The sequence below is a fragment of the Pelophylax lessonae genome, assembly GCF_965119305.1.
Source record: "Pelophylax lessonae genome assembly, chromosome: 4".
NCBI lineage: Eukaryota > Metazoa > Chordata > Amphibia > Anura > Ranidae > Pelophylax > Pelophylax lessonae.
In genome coordinates this window covers 674,610,428-674,634,016 of record NC_138771.1, presented here as the reverse complement: position 1 = coordinate 674,634,016, position 23,589 = coordinate 674,610,428, and the positions used below count along the sequence as shown (strand labels likewise).

Below are 23,589 nucleotides of genomic sequence, written 5' to 3'. Positions count from 1 at the left end.
TCACTAGGCCTAAATCTTTGGGAGGGGCAAGCTTACCCCATTTGGGTTATTATCACAAGGCAATACACCTTACCAGTGTTTTGGATTGGTTTCATAATTCCTCTGGGAAACTATCGGTTCAAATAGAGGAACAGTTGTCCACTTCTCCTTTTACATCTCTACCGTAGACTTTGCCTTTGTTACAATTACGAATGGGCTTTATATCTCGGAGTGTCTCATCAACTCTTAGAATTTGGGACCATTTACTTCAAATGTTTCCACTGTCTTTTCATGTGGGTCCTTTAAGTCCAATTATAGGTAACCCAGAGACCCCCCCCCCCCCCCCCCAGGATTAACTTCAAAAGCCCTTCATTCTTTTAAATTTGCACCTTGTCTCACATTAGTCAATGTTTTAGATCCATCTGATATGAAACCTTTGATACATCTGATAAATCTTCTACCAGAGCTTCCAGGCTGGTGGTTATTAAATTTCCAAATTCAGGATTTTTATAGGTCTATAAAACCATGTGGTAACCCTCATCGTCCTCTTTCCAATTTTGTGTTGATATGTAGGCAAACTACTCCTCCTACGCATACTGTGTCTCTTTTATACAATCTGCTCTTGGACGATATTTCTCCTACTAATCCCTTTCATTTTATTGGCTAGAAAGGAAGTTCAATGTTATTTTTACAAAGGAAAAAGTTAAAAAATCATTTATCCTAATCCATCAACTTTCTATAGCGAGCGTGGCACATGAACAAAATTATAAAGTTATCACCACCCTTCGCTTTTACATAAAATATTTCCAACTGTATCTGATCAATGTTGGCGTTGTTTGACTCAGGAAGGTACAATGTAACATATATGATGGGACAGTCCTTATAGAGGGCCATTTTGGAATAAGGTTTTTAGGATTTCTCAGACTCCTTAAATAGCATTGTTATCAATGTTTTCCCAACCTATTTCTAGAGTCAAGAAATTAATTATCAATTTTTTTTTTTTTTCTTGTGGCTGCAAGGGTAGTTATATCTAAGCACTGGAGATCTCAAATACCCCCTTCCATAACAGAATGCATGTCTGAGCTGAATAACGAGAATGGAAGAACTATCAGCACAACTACCTGTATATGATCAACATCCCTATTTTAAGAAAATCTGGTCTCCCTGGATACATTTCATGGAAAGTGCAAATTTTTCCACTTTTATGACACAGAGATATATCTAGGTATATACTCTAGTCTCTGATATATCACATGATTTTTATTGATTTTTTTTTATAGTAACAGACTGGACCAGAGGCGTAACTAGAACCTTCAGGGCCCCGGTGCAAGAAACCATGAAGGGCCCCCTGGACCCCTGGCACCCTTTACTCTAGTTGCAGGGCCCTTTATTACGGTGAGGGAAGGGATAATTCTGAAGGGGGGGAAGCACAGAAGGGGGGGGGGACCAGGGGAGCACACAGGGGCCCAGAGACAGCAGAACACAAGTATACTGTATAGGAGAAGTGGCGGGGGCAGCGTACAGAGGAACCAATCTCCTCAATTTTCCTCCTGCAGCTACAGAAGGAAAAAGGAGGACAGTGATTTCTCTACATGCTGCCCCTGCCGCCCCTCCTATTCAGGTGTACAGGGGAGCCACATGGGCCCCCTTGAGCATGGGGCCCGGTTGCGATTGCAACCCCTGCAACCCCTGTAGTTACGCCCCTGGACTGGACAATGAGATCTATTTTAAAAGGAATAAGAGAAGGAGAAAATATTCCGTCCCCTTTTTTCTTCTTTTTCTCCTCTTTTCTTTTTATATTTACTTAATTATTTTTGAAATTTTGGTTATCTTTGGTTTATGAAAAAATAAACATATTGGCATTTGCCTTTTTAAAATTGCTCTCTTAACCACTTGCCGACCGCCGCACGACTATCTACGTTGGCGGTCAGCTCCTCACAGGCGAAGTGACGTAGGTCTACGTCGCTAGCCTGTGAGGGTCTAGGGAGCGAGCGAGCGCGCGCGCGCCGTTGGAGGCCCGCTCCCGCGTGGTCACGGACCCCCCCGCGCGTGTGACCGGCGGACCCGATGTCCGCCGGTCATTCTGCGATCGTCGGGGGAGATGGAGAAAGTCAGGCGGCTAGTGTAAACAAGCCGCATGTCATTCTCCCCGGTGTATGAATGATGATCATACAGTTCTACTGTGTAGAACCGTTGATCACTGTTTATACATCTCAAGCCACAGCCAATCACAGTTAGAATCACGCCCCTAGGGACACACATAGCCCATTCACTGCCAGTGTATTTTTAAAGTAACAGTGCATATGTATAGCACTGATTACTGTAGAAATGTCACTGGTAACCCCAAAAGTGTCAAAAATGTCAGTCAAGGATCCAATCTGCCACAATGTCGCAGTACCGCAAAAAAATCGCAGATCGCCGCCATTACGCGTTAAAAAAAAACAACAAAAATGACAAAAATCTTTCCCTTTGTTAGTAAGCACGACCGCGCAATTGTCCGTTAAAGTCACGCAGTGCCGAATCGCAATACCCCCTGGTCAGGAAGGGGGTAAAATCTTCCGGGGCTTAAGTGGTTAAACTGCTTATATAAGGAGTATTCTATTACTGCTTGGTGCATCACGCCCAAACGGGGGTTTTTTTTTCTTCCTTTTTATATTTTAAAAATAACCTGTTATAGTCATTATGTGTTCATTTTTTTTATTTTTTTTGGTACACTTTAGAGACCTGCCCCAGATTAGTATTGTTATATGAGCGGCGGGAGGAGGTATTCCCCTCCCATCCAGCCACCTCTATGATTTGCGATTTTTTCATTTTTGTATTGGTTCTGTAACTCTGTTAATGTCTTTGTAATTATTGATATAATCTAATAAAAATCTATTGTAAAAAAAATAAAGAACAATTGGTGGTGTCTCACCTTGTTAGATCTGCCCATACATCCTCCAATCAGATTGTTTGTACTTCGCAACAATGAAGAGATCTGAAAATATTTATAGAAAGGTGAAGAGTCCAATCACAGAGGATTGTGGAAGAGAAAACCTGGAAACACGGCACTCGCAGCGTTCAACCTCTTCTTATCCTTTGGAGACTAAAAGTGTGCAAAAAGGTTATTCTGTCTCATCTAATATAGTGTTTTTCCAAATTCCAGGAGGGGAGGGGGTATTTTTAGTAACATAACACTCTTCCACCTGTATAGACTGTTCAAACATCATTCATCTCCAACACCACACAGATGCATCCACATTCCTCATCCTGTATAACATGCTGAACAACTCTTGCCCAGAACTGCAAGCTACTCAACCAACAAACTATCTGTCATGGACGGGGGACTGAGGGTGGAGGGATGGGGGATTCTGGTATCTCCATCTGTTGCAGTTCCTCAGAAATCAACCAGCATTCTTGCACATTAACCACTTGCCATTGTTGCACTGCCTATTTACGTCAGCAGTGTGGAAGCTACAGGCAAAATCATGTGAATTGGCGTCACTAGCTTCCCAGGGCTGTGGGGCCATGGGACCCAGGCGGCACTTAGAGAGGGGCGGCCGCAGCACTGCATCTCCTGTAGTATGCCCGCAGACCCACATTCTCTTGTACCATGCCCGCAGACCCGCATTCTCCTCTACCATGCCCGCAGCACTGCATTCTCTTGCACCATGCCCGCAGCCCCGCATTATCCTGCACCATGCCCACAGCCCCGCATTCTCATGCACCATGCCCAAAGCCCCGCATTCTCATGCACCATGCCCGCAGCCCTGCATTCTCATGCACCATGCCCACAGCCCCGCATTCTCCTGCACCATGCCCACAGCCCCGCATTCACCTGCACCATGCCCGCAGCCCCACATTCTTCTGCACCATGCCCGCAGCCCCGCATTCTCCTGCACCATGCCTGCAGCCCTGCATTCTTCTGCATTATGCCCGCAGCACTGCATTCTCCTGTACCATGCCCGCAGCACTGCAGGGCACTGTGGCACTATAGACAGTAGAAACCCTTGTGCGCTCATCTGCCCAGTGTCTACTGCTCTGTCCTGCTCCTGCTGTCACTCCGTACACACTCATACCCCTCTGACTGCTTTCATAGTCCTATAGAATGTGGGGGCCTCTTGGAAGGCGTGATTTATTATTTTTTTTTTGGGGGGGGCAGCATTTCATTCTTGGACCCAGACAGCACAATGTCTTGGGCCAGCCCTGCCTGGTCCTGACCAATCCCAGACCTATCTGTGCCTTTGAAATGTAAACACAGGCACAGAAATTACCCTTTCTTTCCTCCCAAAATCCTTTTTGGATTCATCGAGAGAAGAGAGGTTTAAAACTGTGAGTACTGCACCAAGCACCCACACACACATAGATAGGCACATTTAACCCCCGACCACCCCCCCCCCCCCCGCAGCCCTGCCCTTTCCAGGGGACCGACAAATAGATCGTATAGCACAGGCGGTAGTGGCTCTTCTGTCCCCCACTATTAAAGAATCAGTGGAAATGGCAGTAACCGCGGGCATGCTGGAAATAAAAAAAAAGCTTGGGGAACACACACACAGGCTTCAAGTAGCCGAAAATCGCATCTCCAATCTGGAGGATGAACTCTACCAATCCCATTCCCTGGAACAAACACAGGAGAAGACCAACCAATATATTCTCCAAAAATTGGAGGACCTTGAAAATAGGGCAAGAAGGAACAATTTAAGATTCATAAGGGTCCCGGAATCTATGGCTCCATCGGCTATCCCCGACTTATGCGCCAGGAAAATCCCAGAGGCCCTAGGGCTGCAAGGAACCTGTGTGGTGGAGAGGGCACACCGTATGAGTCTTTATTCCTCGGACTGCACAGCCCCGCGACCTATCATAGCCAGATATTTAAACTACGCCGACAAATCAGCCATGCTCCAGAAATTCAGGCAATCCAAGTCCTTCCAGATCAATGGTACAAGGATCCTGATCTTTGCTGACTATTCGTTCGAAGTGGCCAAGAAAAGGAAATCCTTCCAAACTGTGCACTCTAAACTGCATCATGAACAGATCAAATTCACACTTGCATACCCGGCCATACTTCGGCTAAGATCTCCAAGCGGCGATCAGCTTTCATTTCAAGATCAAGCGGAAGCAGAGTCCTTCATCAGTTCTCTACCTACTGACGGTCGGGGCCCACCGGCACATAAAACGTCTCCGGTTCCTCAGGACACTAATCCAGAGGAGCCCTTGTAAGGAATCTCCTAAACGCCCCAAATACTCCTCTGTGGTCAGCTCCAATCTGCCAGATTCCAGTCGATGAACACTGTTCCTGTTAACAAGTTTGTGCCAAATCTTTAGGTAACTCTCCTCCAGTGTCTTTGTTATCTCTATTGCTGGGGCTGGGTTTTCCTATTCCCCTTTGGTTCCCATCAGATTTTTCCCAGACTGCTGCTCTCCCGCACTGTCATGGGTTCCTGGTTTTGTGTTTATTTTGCCATCTGCTTTTTCCCTCCATGCTGTCTTTGTGTTGGTTGGGGGCGACTTATCCAGGGCCTCGTGTTTATGACTCCTTATGTCACACTTAAACAGGACTGAGCTTCTTTTGTCCCTCTACCCGCTTGGGTCCACGCCTAAGGTAATGACCACCTTTCACCTTGACAGCATGCAGAAAAAAGTGAAGTTCCAAGAGGTTTTTGGTATGTTATGTTATGTTTATTGCTTAATTTTCTATTACCATGCCTTCTCCCCCACCTATCACTAAGGTTCCATGTTTGGTATCTCAACTTCCCAGGTCTTCCTGCCCACTACCTTTTCACCGTCTTCCCCGGGTATCGCTCCTGTCGTCTCTAGTCCTATTTGTCCATGATGTAGAAAGATCACCCCTGCTACAGTATATACCCTTATCTCCACCCATACCCCCATGAGAGTTGTCTCGTGGAATGTTAGGGGTCTAAGATCCCCCATTAAACGCATGAAGGTTCTACGCCACCTTAAGAGACTCAAGATGGACATTGCACTAATCCAGGAATCCCACCTATCATCGGCCAATTTTTTCCGTATGCGCAAACTTTGGGTGGGGACAGTTTTAGGCTCTTGGCCGAAATGCTGGAGTTCTTCTACTAATCCACAAAAACATTTTGTTTAAACTTCTGTCTTCGGTCACTGATAATGAGTCATATTCGCCCATGTAAAGTTAAACATTAGGGAATTGGTCTTGACAAATGTTTATGCCCCCAATACTCCTGACTAGGGTTGAGCGGACACTTAGATGTCCGTGTTCGACGGGTTCGGCCGAACTTTAAAAAAAAGTCCGGGTCCGTGTCCCGGACTTTTACCGAACTTTTCCCGGACACCGAACCCCATTGAAGTCAATGGGGACCCAAACTTTAAGGCACTAAAATGGCTCTAAAACACCAAAGGAAAGGGCTAGAGTGCTGCAAATGGCAGCAAAACGTAGTTAAGAGCATGGCAAGTGCTCTGCAAACAAATGTGGATAGGGAAATAACTTAAAACAACAAAAAAAAACAGAAAAATAAAACAATGTTCTTCTTCATCTCTGAAGGACGAGGCCCATATGGAGTAGGAGGGAGGTTGAGGTGGTGGTGGATGTGGCGGTGACATAGGCATGCGCACAGGGTGTGCCTGGGCACACCCTAATCACCTAGGGCACATAGCATTGCCAGTGAGGAGATGGGAAAGATCTCCCTCGGACCTGCTCTGCTCTATTTCTCTTTGCCAGCAGGGAGAGTAATGTATCGGGGCCATGTACCTGTAGGCAAACACATGCATGTGTATTTCAACTTTGGGGTGCACACCTTAATGCAATAGGCTGCGCACACCTATGGGCGGTGTAGGTGGAAGCGGCGGTGGAGGAGGACCAGGGCCGGATTAAGAGCATCATGGGCTTGGTGCTGAGGATTTTGAAGGGCCTTAAGGGCCGTGCCTTGGCATGCACCCAGAGGAGGAAGGGTGCAGCCATGCATGCCTAATTCAACATGGGATGCTGTCTCTGAAGCCCATAAACACATCCATGCATCGGCAACTGTCCCTCCTTGTCCGGCCTTCGCGCTGTGTGGGGAGGTTCTGAGGGTGCTGCCTGGGGAAGCGAGCATAGAAGCCAGACTTCTGTGTTTACAAGTGACAGAAGAGCAGTAACAGTGAATATGGCCAACCCGGGGCCTATATAAAAGGTAGGGGCCTGGAGCTGCAGCTCCAATAGCCCCTACGTTAATCTGGCCCTGAGGAGGAGGACGAGGTAGCCAACACTGCTTCTTTTCACAAATTTTAAATGAGGGTACACCCCAAAAGAGTGAGAAAGAGCAAAAATGGAACAATGGGTGGGTAAGGTCGGTATCCATTGCTATTCTGCATAAGGTACGGAAAAGTCCCGTGGGATCCATGCCTGGTTCATTTTAATGAACGTGAGCTTGTCCACATTGTCTCTGGACAGGCGGCTGCGCTTGTCTGTGATAACGCCCCCAGCCGTGCTAAATACCAGTTCAGATAATACACTGGCTGCAGGGCACGCCAGCACCTCCAAGGCGTAAAGGGCAAGCTCAGGCCATGTGCCCAATTTGGAGACCCAGAAGTTGAAGGGGGCAGACCCCTCATTCACTACATGTAGGCGTGTGCACACATACTGCTCCACCATGTTGGTAAAATGCTGCCTCCTGCTAAGACGTTCCATCTGAGCTGCTGGTGCTGCTGTTTGTTGTGGCGTGCTGACAAAGCTTTTCCACATTTCGGCCATGCTAACCCTGCCTTCCGAGGTGCTGGCGGTGCCCTGGTTGCGTTGGCGACCTCCTCCTCCTCCTCCTCCTCCTCCTCCTCTGCCTTGTGCTTCCACTGCGGCCCCGCTGTCAGATGGGAATGCCAGCAGCATGGCGTCTACCAGCGTGCGCTTGTACTCGCGCATCTTGCGATCGCGCTCCAGTGAGTGAATTAAGGACGGTACGTTGTCCTTGTAACGGGGATCCAGCAGCGTGGCCACCCAGTAATCAGCACAAGTTAGAATGTGGGCAACTCGGCGGTCGTTGTGGAGACACTGCAGCATGTAATCGCTCATGTGTGCCAGGCTGCCCAGAGGCAACGAAAGGCTGTCCTCTGTGGGAGGTGTATCGTCCGTGTCCTCTGTATCCCCCCAGCCACGCACCAGTGATGGCCATGAGCTGGCCTGGGTGCCACCCTGCTGTGAACATGGTTCCATCTCCTCCTCCAGCTCCTCCTCCTCCTCATCCTCCTCATCCTCCAGAACTGTGCCCCTGCTGGACAATTGTGTCCCTGGCGTTTGTGTGTGCAGGAAACCACCCTCGGAGCCCCTTGCGAATGACTGCCCTGAAAGCCTTGGAAATGTTACCTCTTCATCCTCCTCCTCCTCCTCATCCTGTGCCACATCCTCTTCCATCATCGCCCGAATTGTTTTTTCAAGGAGGCATAGAAGTGGGATAGTTAAGCTGAGAACGGCGTCATCGGCACTGGCCATGTTGGTGGAGTACTCAAAACAGCGCAACAAGGCACACAGGTCTCGCATGGAGGCCCAGTTATTGGTGGTGAAGTGGTGCTGTTCCGCAGAGCGACTCACGCGTGCGTGCTGCAGCTGAAACTCCACTATGGCCTGCTGCTGCTCACACAGTCTTTCCAGCATGTGCAAGGTGGAGTTCCACCTTGTGGGCACGTCACATATGAGGCGGTGAGTGGGAAGGCCGAAGTTACGCTGCAGCGCTGCCAGGCGAGCAGCAGCAGGGTGAGAACGCCGAAAGTGCGCACAAACGGCCCGCACTTTCTGCAGCAGCTCTGACATATCGGGGTAGTTTTTAAGGAACCTCTGCACCACCAAATTCAGCACATGCGCCAGGCAAGGGATGTGCGTCAAACCGGCTAGGCCCAGAGCTGCTATGAGATTTCGCCCGTTATCGCACACCACCAGGCCGGGCTTGAGGCTCGCTGGCAGCAACCACTCATTTGTCTGCTGTTCCATGTTCCTCCACAACTCCTGCGCGGTGTGTGGTTTGTCCCCCAAACAGGCAAGTTGTAAAACTGCCTGCTGTCGTTTACCCCTGGCCGTGCTGAAGTTGGTGGTGAAGGTGTTACGCTGTCCGGATGAGGAGGCGGTAGAGGATGAGGAAGCGGAGTAGGAGGAGTTAGGAACAGGAGGCAAACTGAAGCGCCCTGCAATCCTCGGTGGTGGAAGGACATGTGCCAAATTGCTATCCGCCTCAGGCCCATCCGCCACTGCATTTACCCAGTGTGCCGTTAGGGAGATATAACGCCCCTGACCGTGCTTACTGGTCCACGTATCGGTAGTTAGGTGGACCTTGGCACAGATGGCGTTGCGCAGTGCACACCTGATTTTTTCCCCCACTTGGTTGTGCAGGGAAGGGATGGCTTGCCTGGAAAAGTAGTGGCGGCTGGGCACGACGTACTGTGGGACAGCCACCGACATAAGGTTTTTAAAACTGTGCGTCTCCACCAGACGGAATGACAGCATTTCAAAGGCCAATAATTGTGAAATGCTGGCATTCAGGACCAGGGATCGCGGGTGGGTAGGGGGGTACTTCCTCTTCCTCTCAAGTGTTTGGGAGATGGAAAGCTGAACGCTTCCACGGGACATTGTGGAGATGGTTGTTGGTGACCCAGGTGGTGGTGTTGCTGACAGATCGTCTGTTTGCGGGGTGGCAGGTGCCGGTATCACTACAGATGTGGCTGGAGCGGCCAAGACTGCAGCAGAAGAGGAAGCAGGATGAGCCAGAGACGTTTCTTGGTTTTGAAGGTGTGTACTCCACTGCAGCTCGTGCTTTGCACTTAGATGCCTGATCATGCAGGTTGTGCTCAGGTTGAGAAGGTTTATGCCTCGCTTCAAGCTCTGATTGCACAGGGTGCAAACCACTCGTGTCCTGTCATCAGCACATTTTCTAAAGAACTTCCACGCTAGAGAACTCCTTTGAGCTGACTTTGGTGCGCTCGTTCCCTTGCTGCGTTGGGCAGTAGCGGGCGTAGTGTCTAGGGCACGGCCGCTCCGCTTCTGCACCCTGCTCCCACTTCTGCTGTGCTGGTGGCTCTGTGCGACCACCGCCTTTTCCTCCAAACTACTCAGGTCACCTGCATGACGTTCATTCCATGTGGGGTCGAGGACCTCATCGTCCTCCACATCATCTTCCACCCAGTCTTCACCCCTGCCCTCCTTGTCGGTCTCCACAATGCTGAACGCCGCAGCAGTTGGCACCTGCGTTTCGTCATCATCGGAGACGTGCTGCGATGGTCCTTGCATGTACTCATCTTGAGAAATAAGTGGTTGGGCATCGCTGCACTCAATCTCTTCCACTTCTGGGGCAGGGCTAGGTGGATGGCCCTGGGAAACCCTGCTGACAGAGTCATCAAAAAAGAAGAAGAGACTGCTATATGGCTTGGGGCTCAGACTGCTTGCCTGATTTGCAAGGGGGTGAGGTGAAAGACGGTTGGACATCGGCTGCAGGTGCCAACTGTGACCTTTCTGCAGTAGACTGGGTGGGAGACAATGTGAAGGAACTGGAGGCACTGTAAGCAGCAAACCAATCTACTATCGCCTCCACTTGTTCTGGCCTCATCACTTCTAGGGGCGTATGATGCCCTACCAAATACTGATGCAGGTTCTGTCGCCTACTCACACTTGAGGAAGGTGTTTCACTTGTGCGTGTAGCTGGCACAGATCGACCACGTCCTCTCCTTGCAACAGGAGCTCTACCAGCAGCACCACGACCCAGGCCACGGCCCTTATTTGACGGTCTCCTCATATTTCTGTAATTTAAGATCTTGCCCTAGAAAGGTTTTTATTGAATAGCGGAATAGGAAATATGATCCAAAAAAGTGTATGTATCTCGCACGTACAAAACCACACTAGGCCCCAATTACTATTGTTTCTACCCCTAAAAGGATGGATGAGGAGTAGGAGGAGTATGGAACAGACAGCACCCTCAAATCTTCAGAAGTATGAGATGAACCTCAAAAACTTGGAAAGGTGGATCTCACACGTACAGACACAGACTATCACGCAATTTAATTGATCCCCAAAGGTTTTAATTGAATAGCGGAATAGAAAATATGATCAAAAAGAAAGTGTATGTATCTCACACGTACACCACCACACTAGGCCCCAATTATTATTGTTTGTACCCCTAAAAGGATGGTTGAGCAGTAGGAGGAGGAGTATGGAACAGGCAGCACCCTCAAATCTTCAGAAGTATGAGATGAACCCCAAAAACTTGGAAAGGTGGATCTCACACGTACCGACACAGACTATCACGCAATTTAATTGATCCCCAAATGTTTTAATTGAATAGCGGAATAGAAAATATGATCAAAAAGAAAGTGTATGTATCTCACACGTACACCACCACACTAGGCCCCAATTACTATTGTTTGTACCCCTAAAAGGATGGTTGAGGAGTAGGAGGAGGAGTATGGAACAGGCAGCACCCTCAAATCTTCAGAAGTATGAGATGAACCCCAAAAACTTGGAAAGGTGGATCTCACACGTACCGACACAGACTATCACGCAATTTAATTGATCCCCAAAGGATTTAATTGAATAGCGGAATAGAAAATATGATCAAAAAGAAAGTGTATGTATCTCACACGTACACCACCACACTAGGCCCCAATTACTATTGTTTCTACCCCTAAAAGGATGGATGAGGAGTAGGAGGAGTATGGAACAGACAGCACCCTCAAATCTTCAGAAGTATGAGATGAACCTCAAAAACTTGGAAAGGTGGATCTCACACGTACAGACACAGACTATCACGCAATTTAATTGATCCCCAAAGGTTTTAATTGAATAGCGGAATAGAAAATATGATCAAAAAGAAAGTGTATGTATCTCACACGTACACCACCACACTAGGCCCCAATTACTATTGTTTGTACCCCTAAAAGGATGGTTGAGGAGTAGGAGGAGGAGTATGGAACAGGCAGCACCCTCAAATCTTCAGAATTATGAGATGAACCCCAAAAACTTGGAAAGATGGATCTCACACGTACCGACACAGACTATCACGCAATTTAATTGATCCCCAAAAGTTTTAATTGAATAGCGGAATAGAAAATATGATCAAAAAGAAAGTGTATGTATCTCACACGTACACCACCACACTAGGCCCCAATTACTATTGTTTGTACCCCTAAAAGGATGGTTGAGCAGTAGGAGGAGGAGTATGGAACAGGCAGCACCCTCAAATCTTCAGAAGTATGAGATGAACCCCAAAAACTTGGAAAGGTGGATCTCACACGTACCGACACAGACTATCACGCAATTTAATTGATCCCCAAAGGTTTTAATTGAATAGCGGAATAGAAAATATGATCAAAAAGAAAGTGTATGTATCTCACACGTACACCACCACACTAGGCCCCAATTACTATTGTTTGTACCCCTAAAAGGATGGTTGAGGAGTAGGAGGAGGAGTATGGAACAGGCAGCACCCTCAAATCTTCAGAAGTATGAGATGAACCCCAAAAACTTGGAAAGGTGGATCTCACATGTACCGACACAGACTATCACGCAATTTAATTGATCCCCAAAGGTTTTAATTGAATAGCGGAATAGAAAATATGATCAAAAAGAAAGTGTATGTATCTCACACGTACACCACCACACTAGGCCCCAATTACTATTGTTTGTACCCCTAAAAGGATGGTTGAGCAGTAGGAGGAGGAGTATGGAACAGGCAGCACCCTCAAATCTTCAGAAGTATGAGATGAACCCCAAAAACTTGGAAAGGTGGATCTCACACGTACCGACACAGACTATCACGCAATTTAATTGATCCCCAAAGGTTTTAATTGAATAGCGGAATAGAAAATATGATCAAAAAGAAAGTGTATGTATCTCACACGTACACCACCACACTAGGCCCCAATTACTATTGTTTGTACCCCTAAAAGGATGGTTGAGCAGTAGGAGGAGGAGTATGGAACAGGCAGCACCCTCAAATCTTCAGAAGTATGAGATGAACCCCAAAAACTTGGAAAGGTGGATCTCACACGTACCGACACAGACTATCACACAATTTAATTGATCCCCAAAGGTTTTAATTGAATAGCGGAATAGAAAATATGATCAAAAAGAAAGTGTATGTATCTCACACGTACACCACCACACTAGGCCCCAATTACTATTGTTTGTACCCCTAAAAGGATGGTTGAGCAGTAGGAGGAGAAGTATGGAACAGGCAGCACCCTCAAATCTTCAGAAGTATGAGATTGTGTTCACTGTACCCCACAAAGATTGTGTTCACTGCACCCCACAAAGATTGTGTTCACTGCACCTCAAAAAGGATTTTGTTCACTGCACCCCACAACGATTGTGTTCACTGCACCCTAAAAGGATTTTGTTCACTGCACCCCAAAAAGATTGTGTTCACTGTACCCCCCAAAGATTGTGTTCACTGCACCCCACAAAGATTCTGTTCACTGCACCCCAAAAAGGATTTTGTTCACTGCACCCCAAAAAGGATGTTGTTCACTGCACCCCAAAAAGGATGTTGTTCACTGCACCCCAAAAAGGATTTTGTTCACTGCACCCCAAAAAGATTGTGTTCACTGCACCCCACAAAGATTGTGTTCACTGCACCCCACAAAGGATTTTGTTCACTGCACCCCAAAAAGATTGTGTTCACTGTACCCCCCAAAGATTGTGTTCACTGCCCCCCACAAAGATTCTGTTCACTGTACCCCACAAAGATTGTGTTCACTGCACCCTAAAAGGATTTTGTTCACTGCACCCCAAAAAGGATTTTGTTCACTGCACCCCAAAAAGGATGTTGTTCACTGCACCCCAAAAAGGATTTTGTTCACTGCACCCCAAAAAGATTGTGTTCACTGCACCCCACAAAGGATTTTGTTCACTGCACCCCAAAAAGATTGTGTTCACTGCACCCCAAAAAGGATTTTGTTCACTGCACCCCAAAAAGGATGTTGTTCACTGCACCCCAAAAATGATTTTGTTCACTGCACCCCAAAAAGATTGTGTTCACTGCACCCCACAAAGATTGTGTTCACTGCACCCCAAAAAGGATTTTGTTCACTGCACCCCAAAAAGATTGTGTTCACTGCACCCCACAAAGATTGTGTTCACTGCACCCCACAAAGGATTTTGTTCACTGCACCCCAAAAAGATTGTGTTCACTGTACCCCCAAAGATTGTGTTCACTGCACCCCACAAAGATTCTGTTCACTGTACCCCACAAAGATTGTGTTCACTGCACCCTAAAAGGATTTTGTTCACTGCACCCCAAAAAGGATGTTGTTCACTGCACCCCAAAAAGGATTTTGTTCACTGCACCCCACAAAGATTGTGTTCACTGCACCCTAAAAGGATTTTGTTCACTGCACCCCAAAAAGATTGTGTTCACTGTACCCCCCAAAGATTGTGTTCACTGCACCCCACAAAGATTCTGTTCACTGTACCCCACAAAGATTGTGTTCACTGTACCCCCCAAAGATTGTGTTCACTGCACCCCACAAAGATTCTGTTCACTGTACCCCACAAAGATTGTGTTCACTGCACCCCAAAAAGATTGTGTTCACTGCACCCCAAAAAGGATGTTGTTCACTGCACCCCAAAAAGGATTTTGTTCACTGCACCCCAAAAAGATTGTGTTCACTGCACCCTAAAAGGATTTTGTTCACTGCACCCCAAAAAGGATTTTGTTCACTGCACCCCAAAAAGGATGTTGTTCACTGCACCCCAAAAAGGATTTTGTTCACTGCACCCCAAAAAGATTGTGTTCACTGCACCCCACAAAGGATTTTGTTCACTGCACCCCAAAAAGATTGTGTTCACTGCACCCCAAAAAGGATTTTGTTCACTGCACCCCAAAAAGGATGTTGTTCACTGCACCCCAAAAATGATTTTGTTCACTGCACCCCAAAAAGATTGTGTTCACTGCACCCCACAAAGATTGTGTTCACTGCACCCCAAAAAGGATTTTGTTCACTGCACCCCAAAAAGATTGTGTTCACTGCACCCCACAAAGATTGTGTTCACTGCACCCCACAAAGGATTTTGTTCACTGCACCCCAAAAAGATTGTGTTCACTGTACCCCCAAAGATTGTGTTCACTGCACCCCACAAAGGATTTTGTTCACTGCACCCCAAAAAGATTGTGTTCACTGCACCCCACAAAGATTCTGTTCACTGTACCCCACAAAGATTGTGTTCACTGCACCCCAAAAAGATTGTGTTCACTGCACCCCAAAAAGGATGTTGTTCACTGCACCCCAAAAAGGATTTTGTTCACTGCACCCCAAAAAGATTGTGTTCACCGCACCCTAAAAGGATTTTGTTCACTGCACCCCAAAAAGGATTTTGTTCACTGCACCCCAAAAAGGATGTTGTTCACTGCACCCCAAAAAGGATTTTGTTCACTGCACCCCAAAAAGATTGTGTTCACTGCACCCCACAAAGGATTTTGTTCACTGCACCCCAAAAAGATTGTGTTCACTGCACCCCAAAAAGGATGTTGTTCACTGCACCCCAAAAAGGATTTTGTTCACTGCACCCCAAAAAGATTGTGTTCACTGCACCCTAAAAGGATTTTGTTCACTGCACCCCAAAAAGGATTTTGTTCACTGCACCCCAAAAAGGATGTTGTTCACTGCACCCCCAAAAAGGATTTTGTTCACTGCACCCCAAAAAGATTGTGTTCACTGCACCCCACAAAGGATTTTGTTCACTGCACCCCAAAAAGATTGTGTTCACTGCACCCCAAAAAGGATTTTGTTCACTGCACCCCAAAAAGGATGTTGTTCACTGCACCCCAAAAATGATTTTGTTCACTGTACCCCACAAAGATTGTGTTCACTGTACCCCCCAAAGATTGTGTTCACTGCACCCCACAAAGATTCTGTTCACTGTACCCCACAAAGATTGTGTTCACTGCACCCCAAAAAGATTGTGTTCACTGCACCCCACAAAGATTGTGTTCACTGCACCCCAAAAAGGATTTTGTTCACTGCACCCCAAAAAGATTGTGTTCACTGCACCCCACAAAGATTGTGTTCACTGCACCCCACAAAGGATTTTGTTCACTGCACCCCAAAAAGATTGTGTTCACTGTACCCCCAAAGATTGTGTTCACTGCACCCCACAAAGATTCTGTTCACTGTACCCCACAAAGATTGTGTTCACTGCACCCTAAAAGGATTTTGTTCACTGCACCCCAAAAAGGATGTTGTTCACTGCACCCCAAAAAGGATTTTGTTCACTGCACCCCAAAAAGGATGTTGTTCACTGCACCCCAAAAAGATTGTGTTCACTGCACCCCACAAAGATTGTGTTCACTGCACCCCACAAAGGATTTTGTTCACTGCACCCCAAAAAGATTGTGTTCACTGCACCCCAAAAAGGATGTTGTTCACTGCACCCCAAAAAGGATTTTGTTCACTGCACCCCAAAAAGATTTTGTTCACTGCACCCCAAAAAGGACGTTGTTCACTGCACCCCAAAAAGATTGTGTTCACTGCAGCCCAAAAAGATTGTGTTCACTGCAGCTCACACACAGAAAAATGGATGTGGATCACTGACACCTGCCTATCTCCTATCCCACACCACACAGCAATATCGATTGTAGTTTGTAGAACACAGTTTCCCTAAAATTCAGCAGCAGCAGCCTCTCCCTAACAGGATTGAGAAGAGATCGTAGATCAGGATTGAGTGCAGAGTCACCCCACCCCCCACACAGCAATATCGATTGTACTTTGTAGAAGACACTGACCCTATAATTCAGCAGACTCTATCCCTAAAATGCCTACAACTCGCCCTGCCTAAACACTCCGACCTGTCCCTCAATTCTATCCGGACACAAATGGTTTTTTCCTGCCTGTCTTTCCCTAATCAGCAGCCAGCACGTTGATGTGTGCTCTGTCCCTGATCTAAGCAGCAGAATGAAGACGCTGCGGCTGCCTGGAACTTATAAAGACTTGGTCACATGCTTCAGACGGCCAATCACAGCTACTGAGACATTTGCAGGCATGGCTGGGATGGCTTAAGGCACACCAGTTAAACGATTGTTGATTGGCTGTTGAAAGCCCGCCATGAAAAGAGCGCCAAAGCATGCAAAACCCGGAAATAAAACGACCGAACACGGATTTTTACCCGAACATACAGTAAAGTGTCCGTGTCCGTGTTCGGGTACAAAAAATCCAATAATTCGGTACGAACACAAATAATACAGTCCGTGTTCGCTCAACACTACTCCTGACCCATCCTCTTACCGAGATTTGACGACTCGGATCCTTCGACTCCCTCAAGCCCCGCACCTGATAGGCGGCAATTTTAACTCCACTTTTGACCCTCTCTTAGACAAATCTCGCCGCAGTTCTTCCATCACTCGTACCGAAGCTTCAGAACTAATGCCCCTAGCGTCTTTCATGGACTCCCTGAAACTGACTGACATCTGGCGTCTCTATCATCCCACTGATAGGGAATACTCTTTATACTCCCCCCACACAATGTCTTCACTAGAATAGACTATTTTTTTTTGTTCTGACAACCTCCTACCCAGACTGGAAGACTCTGATATACACAACATAGTTATCTCGGATCATGCCCCTGTCTCTCTCTCCCTAGACCCCCTGACCTACAAGCTACCTCCCACCTCTGGCGATTCCCTTCTTATCTACACAACAATGCAGACTTCCAAAGCTTCCTGACCCGGGCATAGGAAGAATATTCCCTCGATAATCTCCCCCATACATCCAATCCCAGCCTCTTCTGGGAGGCTGGCAAGGCTTATCTCCACGGCCGTATAATATCATATGCCGCGGCCTTTTAAAAATTGGCCTCTCAAAATTATAAACAGGCCAGTGAGCGGCTACGTCTCGCTCAACGTACACTGCTGTCCGATGATTCATAGGATGGATTGGGCGGTGGCCAAAAAAACTTTTTACACATGGGCAGACAAAATCAAAATCATTAGGTGAGCACATCTATCTGCCACGCTTCATAGGTTGGGCAACAAGGCCGGCAAGCTCCTTGCTAGACTCTGTGGGACCTACACATATCACCTCCCTAAGGGACTCGGGGGTAAAGTGGATAATACGGCTTAAGGGGTACGGTCTATAATACACAAATTCTACACCTCCCTCTACTCACCTGACCCCTTTGACATAGACATAGCCAAATCGTTTCTGTCGGACGTTTCCTTACCCACGATATCTCCTGACCAATTGGCCCAACTAAATGCACCCATCTCCCTATTAGACATCACTAATACAATCCAACTGTTGGCCCCTAATAAGGCCCCGGGTCCGGATGGACTTACAGGGGAATTCTATAAAACCCTATCGTCGGTTATTGCTCCAACGTTACTTGAAGTTTATTCAGCTCTATGGTCTGGAGGCCCCTACCCCCTTACTGGGAATCAAGCCATAATCAAACTTCTCTCCAAAACCAGGTTCATTTCACTCGGACATTTATAAACCGTTTTTGAATCTGACCTCTTCACATCTTGCATCCTCCACTGCATCAAACTGGTCGAAGGATTTTGACGCGGATAATGTTGTGGACAAAATTTTCCAAGGATACAAAGCGACTCTGTGCTTGATGCCAAATGACCTGGAGGGAAACTCAACTGAAACTTCTTCATCGGGCCTATATTCCTTTTGGGTCTGGAAAAGACAACCCCCTTTCCAACACATGCCCCCTTTGCTCCTCATCTAGACCGTCTCTAAAACACAGACTGTGGGAGTGCTCTTTCATCTCTATTTATTGGGACCAAGTCTTTAATTCATAAGTGGGATTACGCTACTTCATCTCCCCAAGGACCCTCTCCTGTTCATTTTCGGTTATTGGGACAAAAGATTGCAAGTGTGGTCAAAACGTTCCTCTTCATTCTCCCATACTTGGATATTGAACTGCCTTCTGGTAGCTAGGAGAGCTATTCTTGCTAACTGGATATCTCAGACATGCCCTCCTATCTCCCAAATCAAATTAATTTCACTAAATGGCAGGATTTTCTTGCGTCATTACCCATGAGAACTTGGACTCGTTTCATGATACCTTTATCTACTCAGACATTTACTAATTCTCTGGTAGTACTAGGCTCAAGACCTTCTCCCCCGCCCCTCACCACCCCCTCTGTTCCCTTCCTCTCTCACATTTCCCGCTTGTCATAGGGCAATTTTTTTCAGATCCATCCAGATAGGTTTGTCGTATGTCTGGCTCACCCTATGGCTCCCCAAATCCCCCCACCCCCTTTTCTTCTCTTATGTTATCTTGAACATTGCAATGTGGTTTTGTTCACGGTTTTTTCCCTGTTTATTAAGAAAATAAAAATTTGTTCAAAAAAAAACAAAACAAGAAAAATATATATAAAATGCCAAAAACAGCGCTTGCAATAGTGTAAATATCAAAAAAATGGGTAAGTGTAAATAACGTCAATTAATAAGAAGTAGATATTCATATAGTGTAAAGTACAATCGTGCTATACCAAATATTAACAACAAATGCCATCAATTAATGGCAAAATTAAAGTGCAATAGTGCCAAAACTGAATAGCAATAATTTTGTGCATAAAGTGCAATAGTACTTGCTGAAAAATACAATAAACAGCACAAATACAATGACTGGTGCTAAGGTGCAGAAAGTGGTATACAATTTCCAAAATTAGGTAAACAGTCCCACTTAAAGTGCAGCTCAAATAAGGTGCTGAAGCCAGAAATAAGGTGCTATGGTGCTCCACACAGTGGAAAGGTGCTTCAAAAACCCTTTTGGGGATCCACTCACCGGAACTAAATGGTTAATGGGCCTTGAAAATGGGTAGAACCAGTGATCCTCCAGCACAGTATGTCCCCTTCTGGGGTTACCCAAAGGATAGATGTGCCTCTGAAGTAAGTAGGTCAATAGATCTCCAATGTTGTGAAACCATCCGATGTCACTCCAAAAAGGAAGGAATGGACCAAAATAGTGAAGCTTGCAAAGTATCTTTTATTTGAATACAAGATTAAAAATACTCACACATGATAAAGGGTAAAAGCGTATGTAAGGTATGAAAACCACATCAGAACAAACGATCCCGTCTCCTTCCGGGAATTCAGCCAAAGTGACGTTGTGTGGTTGCCGTCTGCCGGAAGTGCGTCGTCACGTTTCGCCCACCTACAAGGGGCGTTATCAAAGACATCACTTCCGCTTACAGCAATGCAATTTATAATGCTCCCAAGGATGCCATAGTTACTTGAGCACCAATCAAATTGTGCCGCCAGATTGCCTCACTTCCTGTTTATAGTGTTATACGTGCCCCCGCAGATATAACAGGAAGTCGGGCCGTGTAGGTGCTAAAAAATATCATCCAGGGGTCTGTTACATGAATCAAAAAGGTGATTTAAATAGCGGGGTCTGTAGGATTTCATTGCATAAAAGCAAATAGATGGTCAGATTGAAAAAAAAATCACCTTACTTCCTGCTTACAATACCGTGTGTACGGAGTATTAAAAAGATATCCATAGCTGCATATCTCAAATAAATATAATCACAAAATGATAATTATTATAAAATGACATGATAATAATAATAAAAAACACCTGTGATATATATTAGAGTTAGGGGAATACTTAGATTGTTTCTTCCAACTTTTGGCACAACAGGGACAATCCTATTTGAAAGATAGTAAGCACCTTATGGCAATGCTAAATGGAGTGGAGGTGAGAGATGATGACCTATTGGTGAGTATACATGTGAACTGACTCTATACGAATATTCAGCAACATCACACTCTGGAAGCAGCAAAATAGGCTCTGAATTCCACCGAGATAAAACGAAAGCAGAAAGACTTTTTGTTACAGGCATTGGACCTTGCCATGAGCCATAATTTTTTCTGGCACGAGAAGAAGTTCTTTAGGCAGAAGAGGGGAGTGGCCATGGGGGCTAAGTATGCCCCGTCCATAGCCAACATTTTTATGAGCAAATGGGAGGAAGAAGACATTTTTACCAACAGACCTGCCCAACTTAAAATATACAGTAGGTATATAGATGATATGATCATCGTATGGAGGGGCTAACAAGACTCCCTTGCCAGTTTTTTGGCTTTTATTGGTGGAAACCAATATGGTATTTCATTCTCAAAAACAATTGAAACCACATCCATTAATTTCCTTGACTTATTTAAATATAAAGGAAAGTTACTCACCCGTACCCATTTTAAGGATGTAGACAGAAATGGATACATCCCGACGGGAAGTTGTCATCATCCTAAGTGGTTGAGTTCTGTCCCAAAGAACCAGATGCTGAGAGTGAGGAGGAATTGCGATCTGGATAATGAGTACAACTAGAGTTGAGCGGACACCTGGATGTCCGTGTTCGGTGGGTTCGGCCGAACTTGAAAAAAAAGTCCGGGTCCGTGACCCGGACTTTTTCCGAACTTTACCCGGACACCGAACCCCATTGAAGTCAATGGGAACCCAAACTTTCAGGCACTAAAATGGCTCTAAAAAAACAATGGAAAGGGCTAGAGTGCTGCAAATGGCAGCAAAATGTAGTTAAGAGCATGGCAAGTGCTCTGCAAACAAATGTGGATAGGGAAATAACTTAAAACAACAAAACAAACAGAAAAATAAAACCATTTTCTTCATCTGTGAAGGACGAGGCCCATATGGAGTAGGAGGGAGGTTGAGGTGGCGGTGGATGTGGCGGTGTAGGTGGAAGTGGCGGTGGAGGGGGACGAGGTTGCCAACACTGCTTTTTTTTGTCATTTTAAATTAGGGTACACCCCAAAAGAGTGAGAAAGATCAAAAATATAACAATGGCTGGGTAAGGTCGGTATCCATCTCTATTCTGCACAAGGTACGGAAAAGTCCTGTGGGATCCATGCCTGGTTCATTTTAATCAATGTGAGCTTGTCCACATTGTCTCTGGACAGGCGACTGTGCTTGTCTGTGATAACGCCCCCAGCCGTGCTAAATACACGTTCAGATAATACACTGGCTGCAGGGCACGCCAGCACCTCCAAGGCGTAAAGGACAAGCTCAGGCCATGTGCCCAATTTGGAGACCCAGAAGTTGAAGGGGGCAGACCCGTCATTCACTACATGTAGGCGTGTGCACACATACTGCTCCACCATGTTGGTGAAATGCTGCCTCCTGCTAAGACGTTCCATATGAGCTGCTGGTGCTGCTGTTTGTTGTGGCGTGCTGACAAAGCTTTTCACATTTCGGCCATGCTAACCCTGCCTTCTGAGGTGCTGGCGGTGCCCTGGTTGCGTTGGCGACCTCTTCCTCCTCCTCCTATGCCTTGGCCTTGTGCTTATACTGTGGCCCCGCTGTAAGGTGGGAATGCCAGCAGCATCACGTCTACCAGCGTGTGCTTGTACTCGCGCATCTTTCGTTCACGCTCCAGTGAGTGAATTAAGGACGGTACGTTGTCCTTGTAACGGGGATCCAGCAGCATTACCACCCAGTAATCAGCACAAGTTAGAATGTGGGCAACTCGGCGGTCGTTGTGGAGACACTGCAGCATGTAATCGCTCATGTGTGCCAGGCTGCCCAGAGGCAACGAAAGGCTGTCCTCTGTGGGAGGTGTATCGTCTGTGTCCTCTGTATCCCCCCAATCACGCACCAGTGATGGCCATGAGCTGGCCTGGGTGCCACCCTGCTGTGAACATGGTTCCATCTGCTCCTCCATCTCCTCCTGCAGAACTGTGCCCCTGCTGGACAATTGTGTACCTGGCGTTTGTGGGTGAAGGAACCCACCCTCGGAGCCACTTGTGAATGACTGCCCTGAAAGCCTTGGAAATTATCCCTCTTCCTCCTTCTCTTCCTTCATTGTCTGAAGAACTTCCACGCTAAAGAACTCCTTTGACCTGGCTTTGGTGCGCTCGGTCCCTTGCTGCGTTGGGCAGGATCAGGCGTAGTGTCTAGGGCACGGCCGCTCCGCTTCTGCACCCTGCTCCCACTTCTGCTGTGCTGGTGGCTCTGTGCGACCACCGCCTCTTCCTCCAAACTACTCAGGTCACCTGCATGACCTTCATTCCATGTGGGGTCAAGGACCTCATCGTCCTCCATATCATCTTCCACCCAGTCTTCACCCCTGCCCTCCTTGTTGGTCTGCACAATTCTGAGTGCCGCAGCAGTTGGCACCTGCGTTTCGTCATCATCGGAGACGTGCTGTGATGGTCCTTCCATGTACTCATCTTGAGAAATAAGTGGTTGGGCATCGCTGCACTCAATCTCTTCCACTTCTGGGTCAGGGCTAGGTGAATGGCCCTGGGAAACCCTGCTGACAGAGTCATCAAAAAGAAGAAGAGACTGCTGCATGACTTGGGGCTCAGACTGCTTGCCTGATTTGCAAGAGGTGAAAGACGGTTGGATATCAGCTGCAGGTGCCAACTCTGACCTTTCTGCAGTAGACTGGGTGGGAGACAATGTGAAGGAACTGGAGGCACTGTCAGCAACCCAATCTACTATCGCCTGTACTTGTTCTTGCCTCAACACTTGCAGAGGCGCATGATGCCCTACCAAATACTGCTGCAGGTTCTGTCGCCTACTCACACTTGAGGAAGGTGTTTCACTTGTGCGTGTAGCTGGCACAGATCGACCACGTCCTCTCCTTGCAACAGGAGCTCTACCAGCAGCACCACGACCCAGGCCACGGCCCCTATTTGACGTTCTCCTCATATTTCTGTAATTTATGATCTT

The 23,589-nt window shown here is 46.9% G+C and overlaps 1 protein-coding gene across 1 annotated transcript in view; it reads right to left on the bottom strand.

Moving 5' to 3' along the window:
- The window catches only part of LOC309553399 (NACHT, LRR and PYD domains-containing protein 3-like), a 997,590-nt gene extending 994,544 nt beyond the window's left edge, over window positions 1–3,046 (bottom strand). The window contains exon 1 of the mRNA XM_082254576.1: window positions 2,894–3,046. The gene's annotated coding sequence lies outside the window, so the exon portion shown is untranslated. The remainder of the gene's footprint in view (window positions 1–2,893) is intronic.
- Between the last annotated feature and the right edge of the window lie 20,543 nt (window positions 3,047–23,589).